At 35.7% G+C, this 12,771-nt stretch overlaps 1 protein-coding gene across 1 annotated transcript in view; it reads right to left on the bottom strand.

Moving 5' to 3' along the window:
* Positions 1-12,771, bottom strand: part of TENM3 (teneurin transmembrane protein 3) — a 2,290,771-nt gene that overhangs the window by 2,239,299 nt on the left and 38,701 nt on the right. Inside the window, exon 2 of the mRNA XM_054701057.1 lies at positions 1,531-1,648. The gene's annotated coding sequence lies outside the window, so the exon portion shown is untranslated. The remainder of the gene's footprint in view (positions 1-1,530; positions 1,649-12,771) is intronic.

Genomic DNA, 12,771 nt, shown 5'->3' with positions numbered 1-12,771 from the left:
TACGGAAGACATAACAAAAGTTATCATCACTGATTTCCTTCTATATCGAATATATAAGTAATATATTCAATAAATTTGATCTTTGTTTTGAGTGCTAATTTGGCTTTAAATTTGTTTCATAATTCAATTGTGTTGTGAAAACACGTCTTTATGGTAATGAGAGAGTAGAAATTGTAAGACACAAGTGAAGAAAACAGAATCTTATGACTGATTCAGAAACCTTTACTTACCCACTTAAAATATAAATTGGATTTTTGATGTAGGTAATGTATTATTACAAATAAAAATTTCCAATTCTGAAGTGGTAAATCTAAGGTATCACTACATTATATAAAATAAAATCCTTCTGAAATTATGAATAAACTACTGAAATACAAACTGTTTCATTCACAAGAACTTTCCCAAATTACATATGTAGGATTTTTTTTTTTTTTTTGGGTGGGGAGTGATATGTCATAGTATAGTGAAATATTTTTTCACTGTCTGAAAAAAAAAATTCACTGTCTGAACAATTTCTGCTACATTAGAAAAGTCAACACAGAAGACATATCTGACTGCATTCTGGAGTGACATTCGAAATATGGAGCCATCAGGGGTACATGGTTCTGACCAAATGGGGGAGCTTAACTGGTGAGCAGAGATATCTGCACAAGATTTCCACACCTAAAGAAACCCTGTTCCTGAAGGGTTACTATTGAATACAATCTCCCAGAAAAAAATACCACCTCGAGTGCTTACATGTTTTTTTGTAACTCATAGACTGTCAAAGACACTGTAATCTAGGAGATAAAACAAGCCTTTAGTCTACCAGCAAAATGACTATCAAATTCCACCTCTTTGACAAACATAAATAGCACTTACCCCTGAATGACAGTGGAGTTCTGTGGAATAATAAGTGGGAAATCAATGTCTTCATTTAAATGACCAAACCTAGTCCTCAGGTCAGTTTACACAATTTTTTTTTTTATGCTTTTTCTCTTTTTGAATGTAAGAGTTTTGTAAAGTTACATTGCAGATGAAGTGAGTAAACAGTGCCTGATAACCTAACTGGATCCAGATTAAGTATCCTAATAATTGAACTTGGTGCTATTATTGGTGATAGTTCCATAGATTTTTAAAAATCATCAAAATTTAAGCAGCTTGCTTATAAAAGTTTCTCATTCTGTTATTTTTCTAATCATTTTGTTCATAATTTATTGATTATCCATGGTAACACTAGCATTGCTCCCAGGATCATCTTGTAATTACTTTACTTTCTCATAAGAAAACTGTCCTACTCCTGAATATATTCTGGCAAAGGTTGCCAAGACAAAGTAAACAATTCTCATTTTGTCCCTCACTAAACTTTTGTTTATACCAAATATTTATTCTATAATTCAGTGCTTCTATATCCAATTATTTCAAGGGCCTATAAGATTCTGCTTATTATTGCCCCTATACTGAATGCTTCTCTTAAATTATGTGGAAGCCACAACTGACATTATCAAGAGACAAGAAAACAACATTCTAATTTCATTAGAAAATACTTACAGCAATACACCTCTATTAGCGACCTTAATGCTTCATTCAGAATAAGTATCGCATGAGAAGTATATCCAGAGTTATTTTTAGCTCTTTTCTCTAATTTACATGATCACTGTATTCAAGTCTGAAAAATAAAAAAAAAGTTAAATGTCTTACTATTCAATACAACACCATAATTTCTATGTAATTTGTAAAACAATAAGAAAATGCTAGAATATTTTTCTAAACACAAGTTTCTGAATGCAGAATGACTATAACATGAAGAATTTTTAAAATGCAGTTTATAATAAAATGCAGTTTATATTTGACACCAAAAAAATGAGGTCCATCAAAATCATATTAAAATGTGCATTAAGCAGTTCCAAATATCCCTACTTTTATTCCTCAGTAAAATGAGAAATAAAATATTCAAAACTCTGATCTTAACCACATGTATTCTTATTAAAGATAATTATATGTTGGATACTATAAGAGGTAGGAAATAGATTATTATTTATATCTACCATTTAAGAGATCACCCCCCAAAAAAAAAAAAAACTGACTTAGAGTATTTGGTGAGTCAATAAATTAATTTTTAGTATTGAAGCAGTAATAGAGAAGTTAATGTATCCTTCTATATTTAATAAGTTATGCATATGCACGTGTATAACAAATATTATATATATTCAAATATTGTGAACATTTGGTCAAAGCAAATTATAAAAAAGTTGATATCACTTAAAATCAAACAACTGACATTAATGGAGAGGAATTACCATATTACAATTAAAGTTTATTAACTTCTTCAAGTCTGTTTTAATGGGAATAAATAATATCTACTAATAAAAGCTCCAAAAACATCAAGATACAGTTGCTTTAATGATTAAACCCATAAGCTAGCGAGCAAAACAAACATACAAAACCTTCTATACGTGTAAATGCCCACACATCCCAAAGTCAGTACTTGGTGGATTCATTTCATGTCAGCCCTGAAGATGGTCACAGAAAATAACAAAAGACACCCTCTGTTGTCCTTGTAATCTCATTCACTCTGAAGGGAGACAGTTTAAAGAAGAACTTGATAAAAGACAGGCTTCTCCAAAACAAAATCACTAGCTCTTAATCTAATTAGTAACTAATATCAGTCAGCAGTAGTTTTGACTGTTAACCTACTTCCTTCCTTCCTTTATTTATTTATTTAATTTTTGTGGGCCCCTCGCCAGTTGCCGGGGATCGAACCGACACTGCAGAGGGCCTCGCAACCCAGTGCTCAACCTCTGCGCCACCAGGGGAGGCCCTAACCTACTTCCTTTATTGGTACCTCAGCCTAATTTTTAATATCACCTTTGCCTCTGGTGCATGACACATTTTTCCTTCCTGATCATATAATTTTTCAGGCTTGCAGTTTGGGAATTTCAAATAATCAGTTTCTGTATTGATAATAATTCTACATTAAACTTTCAAGGTTAAGAGTTGATTGCAGATTCAGGAATTTTCTTCAGAAGCATTTTCAATTATAACTTAATTTTACTTTTTATCTGTTTGTTCACCTTTTTTCTGTACAAATTCTTTTAATGTATGTTAATTCTATTACAACTCATAAATCTCTCATATCATTTTTAGTAACAATTATATTTTTTAAATATTTATTTATTTATACACACAAGAACTGGGGTACAGGACAGAGGTGTGAGAGGTGAGAGGATTCACCAGAGACAGAGTAGGGAGCAGAATAGGTGGATCTACTGAAATACACTGCTGAGGGGCGCAGCGGGCGAGTCAGCAGAGATCTGCTGTGCCATGTGGGTAGCTCCCTGGCCGGGGATCAAACTCGTGCTGCAGTGGCTGTGGATAGCTTCATCTTAACCCCTTGCGCCAACACGGAGGCCCCTATTTTTTTTTTTTGGTAGACATTTCAAACATTATTTCATCACATCCTAGGCAATTATTGTAATAAAAAAACTATTTCTCTATTTCTAATAGTGTTAATCTAGACTTCTCTTGTACATCCTTTCACTAAAACCCTGAATTTCTTCATTATGCTCTCCCAATTTAGACATAATACTTTGCTTTAATAATTTTGAGAATGTAGCATTGTGATATCCATATCAAGAAGAGGTTCCAGATTCTCTGCCCCATTACTGAAGTGTAGAGCTGAACATACAGGAGAAGCTAAAAAGAACTAATAGAGGAGGCTGAAATATGAAGAAATAAAGACTTGGAGGAGGCACATGGAGTCCAGAGAATGTCAAGAAGCTACACTTGTTTCTCAGTCTTGGACATATTACAGGTACTTCGGGGACAAGGAAGGAGAGAGATTTGCATGTAACAGACCCATGGGGAGGCTGACAGTGGCAGCTTTCATCTTGACTTGTATTTTGATTTTGTTCTTTTCCTTCCAAACTTGCCTGCTTCCTTCTTCCTTTATTATGGTTCCCCAAAAGGTGCCTTAGACTTGTGACAAGCATTTGGGCCTCAGTAGCTCTGCTTTGGGCCAACCCTGTTTGGCTGGGCATTCACCCACCAAGGGGTGGGGTAACTTTGGCTGTTTAGTTGGGAATTATTTTAACTATATTATTTCTCTTCTCTCTGTTGCACCTATTTCTTTTCTACTGAAAGTCTCATGCACTGAGTATGCTTTGTATTTAAGCAGCAGATGACAGAACTGTTTTAGAGCAGGCAGGGCTGAGGATCTCAGGATGCCCCTCATTCTGTCTGTTAACAAGATTAGGAATTATCACTACTATTTCTTTTCTTTTTTTTTTTTTAAGTGAATTTGAATTTTTTTAAAAAGATTTATTTATTTATTTTATACAAGAACCAGGGTGCAGGCCAGATGTGCAGGAGGGTGAGAGGATTCACCAAAGACAGAGTGGGGAACAGAACAGGCAGACTGATGAAATACACTGCTGAGGGGAGCAGCGGGAACAACAGGAGAGGTCTGCCGCGCCATGGGGGACCCTCGCCGGTTGGCCAGGATTGAACTGGCGCTGCAGAGACTGCAGACAGTTTCACAGCACTGTGCTCCACCACCCGCGCCACCAGGGGAGGCCCATCACTACTCTTAAATTGCCCTGCTTTATAGGGTGAGTCCTTGAGTCTCTATTCTTGCTTCACCTACTCTTGTTTGTATTGTGAATGTGAGGTTTCCATCCATAATTGCCATAAGTTGTTTTTCAAACTGTTCAATGTAAAATTATCTTAAATGACTTGACTGGCAATGCTTAGTATTATTTGTTATTTATTATTTAATTTAGATTTATGGTGTCACATGAACAGGTGCAGCTTAATGTGGTGGAGTGATATTTTTCCCTGTTAGATGTTCTAAAATTAGTAACCCTACTTTATTAAGAAGTCCGTAATTTTTTGGAAAAGTATCTTTTCATAGATTGTAAATTTAGAAACCTCTCTTTTATAATATAGAATATTCACATGTAAGAGAGAGATCAGTTTTCCAGGACATATTTGCAAGCTGTCTGCTTGATATTTGGGCATAGCATATCATCTGCTTTTAACAATGTTCTCAATGGTATTTAAATTCCCAGAACATTCAACTAAAGCATTTACATTTTGGCTTCATTATATTTTGGTAAGCATGTCTGGGAATCCAGCCATCACTAAAAACACAAATAATGGTCAGAAAGGAACAATGCATTTGGACATTCAATTTGGGGTTCAATATGCAGAGGAGGCTGTCCATTCCCCCTGACCATCCTACTCACTGCTCACATGGTACCTTGAAAAGACACTTCAATCTTACACCCTGAAATCCAAGCCAGGAACCACTGAATATCTGACTGAGGGCCTCCCTCACGGCCTAGGAGTTGAGCTTCTGTGCTATCCCCACTGTGTTCTGAGTTCAATCCCTGGCCAGGGAGCTACTCACATGGCCCAGCAGACCTCTCCTATCTCCCTGCTGCTCCCCTCAGCAGTGTATTTCAGTCATTTTACCTATTCTGCGCCCCACTTTGGTGAGTCCTCTCACCCACTGCAACTCTGGCCTACACCCAATTCTTCTATGCATAAATAAATAAAGAAAATCTTGAAAGGAAATCTTGCTGAAACAGAACACAGGAGTCTGCACAAGAATCATAACAATGAGACAACAGAATAATGATAAGTAACATTTATTAATAGATCAACAGATGTCAGGCCAATACTTTACAGTGATTTTTCTTTCAGAGGCACATTCACCTATCACTTTCATTTTGGACACGGGGCGAGGATACTAAGCAATACCAAGTGATCTTCTCAAAGTCAAGTCCTGGTTAGGAAAGAGTCAAACCAGTTTCATAACAAAGCTAATTCCATTTTCTTTCCATTTAAATTATGCTATTTTGTGACTGAACTATTTATGGCAGAAAATGAGCAGTTTTTAAACCAACTGAGTAAGGAATGTCATGATGTTTAACACACCACAGGCAATATTTAATTTTTTTAAAAATATAATGCACAAAGTACAAAATACATGATGGAATTTTTTAAATGATAAAAAATGCTGAATAAACATGATAAAAATGGGATTCTTTGAAGTATCATATTCACATTAAATTAAATAATAAAGAAACGAAAGTCAGCATGCTAAGATGCTGAATTTCTGTGTTAAATCACTATTGGATATACTTAGGAAATAAAAATGAAATGTTTATTGGACTATCAGCAAAATAAGCATGGTTTAAATATAGCCATATTTGAAAGGTTTTCACTAACATGAGAAATAATATATATATTATATTTAAAAAATCCTGATTTTCCAAAAGTAAATGTTAAGGAAATTTAAAACAGAATTTAAACATACAAAAATATTTACACATTGAGCAGTTAAAATCAGTGTTTAAGCAAAATGATTCTAAACAATCCTTTATCATTCATGTTAAAATAAAATGAAAAATGAGTCCCTAATCAGCATTGCAACAACATACCAGGTAAATCCTATTTTGAACAGGAATTATTTTTAGATTGGGTTTATTTTTTCAAAGTATACCAGTTAATGGCATCTGCTGAGTTTATATGTGAACTGTGGATAAGCTGGCATAAATGAATTCTGAAAAGCTGAAATGATCATTTCAATTTGTACACAATCCATATACATTTTCATTATATTCTCTCACTTCAAAAAATTGACATACAATTTATTTTAAATGGCCATTAACTGAAATTAATTCACTCGAGGAAAGTTTGTTAGCTTTTGTTGCTTTAAGTTTCTTGTTTATGTAAAAATTCTGCAATTTCAAGATAGTTTTTCAACTGCTAGAGACGTTCTGGATCTCACCACACCCAGCATGCAAGTTAATGATTTTCTGCAAAGATTTGCTGACAAAATTTAAAAAGCTATCAGAAGAGAAACATAAAAATATCTGCTTACTTCTGCGGGATAAAATTAAACAACAGGCTAAGAAATTGTAGGAATGCACAGATTATGACCTCAATCAGTAGGTCACTTCCTCATGAAGCTGTTTTAAAAGTTAATCATGATATATAATGTATGTGATTTTTTTTTTTTTTCAGATCTAAGCCAGATAGTAGTTTTAGTGTCTGAGATTTTATCTAACATTTTATGTCAGTTTATAAAAATCTTTGCAAATGAGGAAAAATAACTTGACACTTAGAATTTAATGATCAAAATAAGGGCAAAGAATTTGTTAAAACACTGACAAGACTGAGGATGAGGGATAAAGGTCATATTCACTTTGGTCCAAAATGATAGGGTTGTCAAAATGTTGAATTTTTGAAGATGAATTCTTTTCCATCCATGTTTCCAAATTATAGTCTGTGGTGTTTCCTTGAAAATCACAGAATTACATGAGGAAATGAGTGTGACAGGCTTATGATTTTGAAATCTTCTTGGGTACTTCACCTGCTTGTACAATCACAGGATTAAATGGGAAAAGAGTGTGGATTGTGATATGGGAAAATATGGAGTTTTTTTGTTTTGTTTTGTTTTTAACTGTCATTTACTTTCACTTCTTTTGTAATTTTAACTGTGGCCAAATATTCTCACTTCATTTGCTGCATATTTTCATATTTTCAAGTAGTTGCTCCAAGAAAGTTGTTTAAAAATTAGAGTTTCTGGAGCCTCCCTGGTAGCGCAAGGGGTTAAGTACAGCATCATGAAGCTGTCCACAGCCACTGCAACATAGCAGGAGTTTGATCCTCAGCCAGGGAGCTGACCCACATGGCACAACAGACCTCTCCTGTCTCCCCTGCTACGCCCCTCAGCAGTGTATTCAAGTAGATCTGCCTGTTTTGCTCCCCACTCTTTCTCCAGTGAATCCTCTCTACCCCCGCACCTCTGGCCTGTACCCCAGCTCTTGTATGCATAAATAAATAAGTCTTTAAAAATTAAATTTTCTAAGCATTAATTTAATATTAAGTATTTTATGTTCTATAATGAATAGAAATATTACTTGCCAACTTTACTTAATTTTTGAAGTGTTTACTTTCAGAAATAAAAGAATTTACAACATTTTCAGTTAAATATTTCTTTTAGACACATTTTCACTCAGATTATGTACATCTTTTACATTTAACAAAATATTGTCCACATGAAATATTTAAAAATAATTAACAGCACAATGGGAATAAAATAGAGTTTGCTACATCATCGGTTTTTGACAAAGAATATTTTGCATTTTAAATGTACTTTCCACATTAAATAGGAAAATGATAATTATCTGGATGCTTGATTTAACTACAGACAATTCAGTACCTTACCTTTTACTTTTTGGTATAATACAAATTAGAGAGTGTTGTTTCCTTTAGTGGAGTAACCGTAAGCATTATCTCACCTTACAAAGCTAAAAACACTTCCGTACAACTAGAGAAAGCTATTCCCTTAGAATAATCATTAATTTTCAAAGATACTAGACATAACGGGCTGATGATTACTTCTTGATTATACAGATAACACTGGTATTACAATCTGAGTCAGACTAAACCCTTTTCAAGGATAGACCACTTTTGCAAATCTCTATAAGAAATTATTAAGAATATTAGTCTTCTTTCATTTTACACTTTAAATATTTTTGATTGTTTGGAACTATTTGTTTTCTTATCTTTCTTAAACTTATTCAAGAATTTCTGCAATAACAGGAAAGTTCTCAGTACAAAATGACATTTCAGATCACAACATTGTATTTCTAACCTTTTAAAATACAAAAGAAAAAAAACACTGTCAGACAATTATTCATACTAAAATATATATAAAAAAAAATGTAAGTCGAGGTATTCTGCAATCCAATTGAGGAAGGATGAATTCAACCATAAGGATCATTCTCCTGGAATCAGCCTTTGATCCCCTACACAGCAATCAATCACACAATACCTGTCAAGATCAAAACATCTTATCAGCACTGCTAAATCCGTGGTCAATTCTGAGCCTACATCTGCTGTAACTTACAGTGGGTATTGGATCCAGTGGGTCAGTGCCTCCTGAATGGGTCCTGAAATGGTTTCTTGACAGGACCTAGAGTCATGCTCTCTCTTAGTTTTCCCACCTGACTCCTACCAAACCTTCAAGTCTCCTTTAGCTCAACACCCCCTCCACCTCCAAAGTGAGGTCTAAGACTGTGACTTGGATGCTCAAGAGCTCAGGCTCCACTTCTTCCATACCCTTGACTTCCTTAATGTGCCCATCTGCACCATCCAGTACAGTAAAATTATTTAAATAAAGACCTAAGTTAACTCAAGATGAATTAAAAAAAAAAAAAAGGCACTCAGGCCAAAGCTTTATCTTTCTTTCATCCTCCACATCTAAATCATCAGCAATCCACTTAGACTCTACTGTCAAAATATTTCTAGAGTCCTCTCACTGTTCATCACTTCCTAAACTATCAAGGGAAACAATCTACCACCATCTTTATCTTGTGTCACTACAAATGCTTCCTAATACTGGGAGGAGCTGCCCATTTCTTTTTTAAATTTTTTTAATTTTATATATTTCTTTTCTTTTTTTTTTTTTTTAATAGAGGCATGTTTTTATTTATTTATTTGTTTGTTTTGTTTACACATGCACTGGGTACAGTCAGAAGCGCGTGAGGGTGAGAGAATTCACCAGAGCCAGAGCGGGGAGCAGAGCAGGCAGAAGGACCGAAGTACACTGCTGAGGGGAGCAGCGGGCGGCAGGAGAGGTCTGCGCGCCATGTGGGACCCTCCTCCTGTGGCCGGGGAGCAGCCGGGGATCGAACCGGTGCCGCAGAGGCCGCGGGCAGCTTCGCAACCCAGCGCTCAACCGCTGCGCCACCGGGGAGGCCCTAATTTTATATATTTCTTACATCATTTTTCATTTTTGCACAATGTATGCCTTTTCATCTTGGTTATGGTCCCCATACAATTCCCACCACCCTTGTTTTGATCCTACTCCCTTTTCTCCTACCTGTAGTGGGTCTCTGGTTTATAGTAGCTTGTTGATTTTGATGTTTACTTTATTGTGATTAGTCTTTTTCCTGGTCCCTTATTTAGGTTTTCTAAATTCCTGCTATGAGTGAGACCATCCGGTATTTTTCTTTAAGCCATAGGGACACTTATACGTGGAGTAAAACAACGTGCCATGTGCTAAATCCATCCAGTGGCCTCCAATCTCACTTACCATGGCTTTGTGGACCTCACATTAGGGGCCTGGTCCTCTCCCTCTCACTTCACACTTGCTTCCTGCTTGTTTTTTTTTTTTTCTTTCTTTGAGGGTTTCTCCACACAACAATCCCTCCTGCCTTCTCCTGCCCTTCCTCTACTTGCTTCATCTCTGCTCAAATGTTCCCTTCTGGGGCCTCATCTCACTCTGCTATGTTCACTCTTTCTTGCAAATCTCACTCATTTCCACCCCCTCACTCTGATTTATTCTTTGCCACTTTTCCATCTATACTTCTTCATATGACATGCAAAATCAGTCTAATAATTTTTCTTGACAAAACTGCAACCATTCTGCTTCTTGATGTGCCAGTCACACTATGAAGTACCTCATGGCCGTTCATGGCAGTGAATGAAGTTTTTTCCACATCATCCATTTTAGTGATCTCCTGACTGGTTTGTATGGACACTCCACCCTACAACTCTAGGTTGTTTCTGACCAGAGAGTATTAAAAGTCTCACTTTATAGATGCATCTACATGTATCTTTTCATATTGGTCCAATATTTTACTCACTTCAACTGCAAGTGCAACTATAAGACAAAAGGTAAGAATGTTTCCAATCTGGATAAAGAATCACAAAATTCAAGCTTCCTCATCTCCTTGGAGACAGTAAATCCAACCATATCTTAAATCATTACAAATCAATGCATTTTTAAATGTTTATGAGGTTCACCCTTTTAGATGATGTGGCTCTCTCTGTCTTTCCCATAATATATACTACTTTTCTTTGTTTTTCACAAGTTTATGCTTTAGTTAGTCAAATCCTCTGTTTTAATTGCAGATTTATAACTTCTGAATTTCGCTATCAGCAATGTTTTCTTTGGAAATGTCACTAAATTTTCCCTATGTATGTGTGTGCAATCTAGTTTATAAAAAAGACAAACAATTCAAGTCTCTGAACTAAATCGCAAGTGGGAGATTGAACACTGTACGTGTCCTTCCTACACCCCTTTTTTTCCAGAGACAGTTGATACTCATATGCTAGAGCCAGTTTCTTCACTTGTTCTTTCTTAAACTAAGTTGTCTCTCAATCCCCACTTACTGATTTTTTCCTTTCTGTTCCCAAATGTTTTACTTTTCCAGACCAACGTCCCTCAAATGTCATATGAATACAGAGGTGAATATAATCTAATGCTGTGTTAAGGGGAGTATCTTAAAACTGCATGTCCTTCAGAGTCCCTGATATCATTTCTTAGATATATTTTTGAGATAATCATAAAATTATTACCTGTAGAGGCCTATTATCTCTTTTTAAAGAAATTACAAAATTTAACAAAATGATCTGTATTTGAAGATGTACTTAGAAAAGAGTTCAACATTTTCCTCATATTTGGAAAATAAAACCTCCGTCCATGAAAATGTTTGATATTATTGTAAACAGACTTTTTTAAAGATTTATTTATGCATACAAGATCTGGGGTACAGGCCAGAGGTGTGAGGAGTGAGAGGATTCAGCAGAGACAGAGTAGGAAGCAGAACAGACAGATCTACTGAAATACACTGCTGAGGGGAGCAACGGACAAGACAGGAGAGTTCTGCAGTGCCATGTGGGTAGCTCCCTGGCTGGGGATTGAACTCATGCTGCAGTGGCTGCAGATAGCTTCACAGGTTGTGTCTTAACCCCTTGTGCCACCAGGGAGACCCATAAATAGATTTTTCTTGAAAGAGTAGACGGTTATCAGTGAATCTGGCATTTAATTTCCAAACTTTGCTGATTAAATAATTAGATTCCATTAAGTTTTCTTATTGTCTTGCATTAAATCAAATTCATGGAGTCTCATTGTTGATCAAGATACTACTAGAATTACCTTGATCAATGTAAAAAGCAGCATCTGAAAGTTGAGGGTCCTGCATCACCCATGGGGGTGAAAACAATTTAATAAACATACATCTTATATGTGAAATTCAAAAAAGAATTTCCTTATTAAACATAGAAAGTGAACGTTAACAAAACCTGGTCACTGGGAGGCTTAAGAAATGGTTTTTCGGGCCTCCCCTGGTGGCACGATGGTTGGGCGCTGGGATGTGAAGCTGCCTGCAGCCTCTGCAGCACCAGTTCGATCCCCGGCCACCGGCGAGGGTCCCACATGGCACGCAGACCTCTCCTGCCGCCCGCTGCTCCCCTCAGCAGTGTAGTTTGTCAGTCTACCTGTTCTGCTCTCTGCTCTGGCTCTGGTGAATTCTCTCACCCTCCCGCACTTCTGACTGTACCCAGTGCTTGTACAAATAAATAAATAAAAACTAAAAAAAAAAAGAAGAAATGGTTTTTCAATAAGACTTTTTCATCATAGGGCAATGGAATAAATATTGCTTATAGTAAAATCAAAAGGGGGCATATGATTTATCTTTGAGAAGCCTTTAAAACACCATTTCTTCTTAATATATTTAGTTGATTACCATATCCACATATGTGTACTTATTTATTTATTTATATGAACATATATATAAAGAATTCTGAAAATTATAAGAATAAATGATAAATTGTTAACCACTTCAAACAGGTATAAACAAATAAGCTATATGTGATATAATCAACATTCTGTAACAATTCTAATAATGGTGTTTTGCAAATAAGATCTCAAAAAGCACAAATACCATGCCTTTAATAACGACATATTTAAATAGGCTACAAAAATCAAAA

This window comes from Talpa occidentalis, unplaced genomic scaffold (genome assembly GCF_014898055.3).
Source record: "Talpa occidentalis isolate TD23 unplaced genomic scaffold, MPIMG_talOcc4v2.1 talOcc4.4, whole genome shotgun sequence".
Classification (NCBI taxonomy): Eukaryota; Metazoa; Chordata; class Mammalia; order Eulipotyphla; family Talpidae; genus Talpa; species Talpa occidentalis.
Note: the sequence above shows the minus strand (reverse complement) of the source record. Positions and strands in the feature narration are given on the sequence as shown.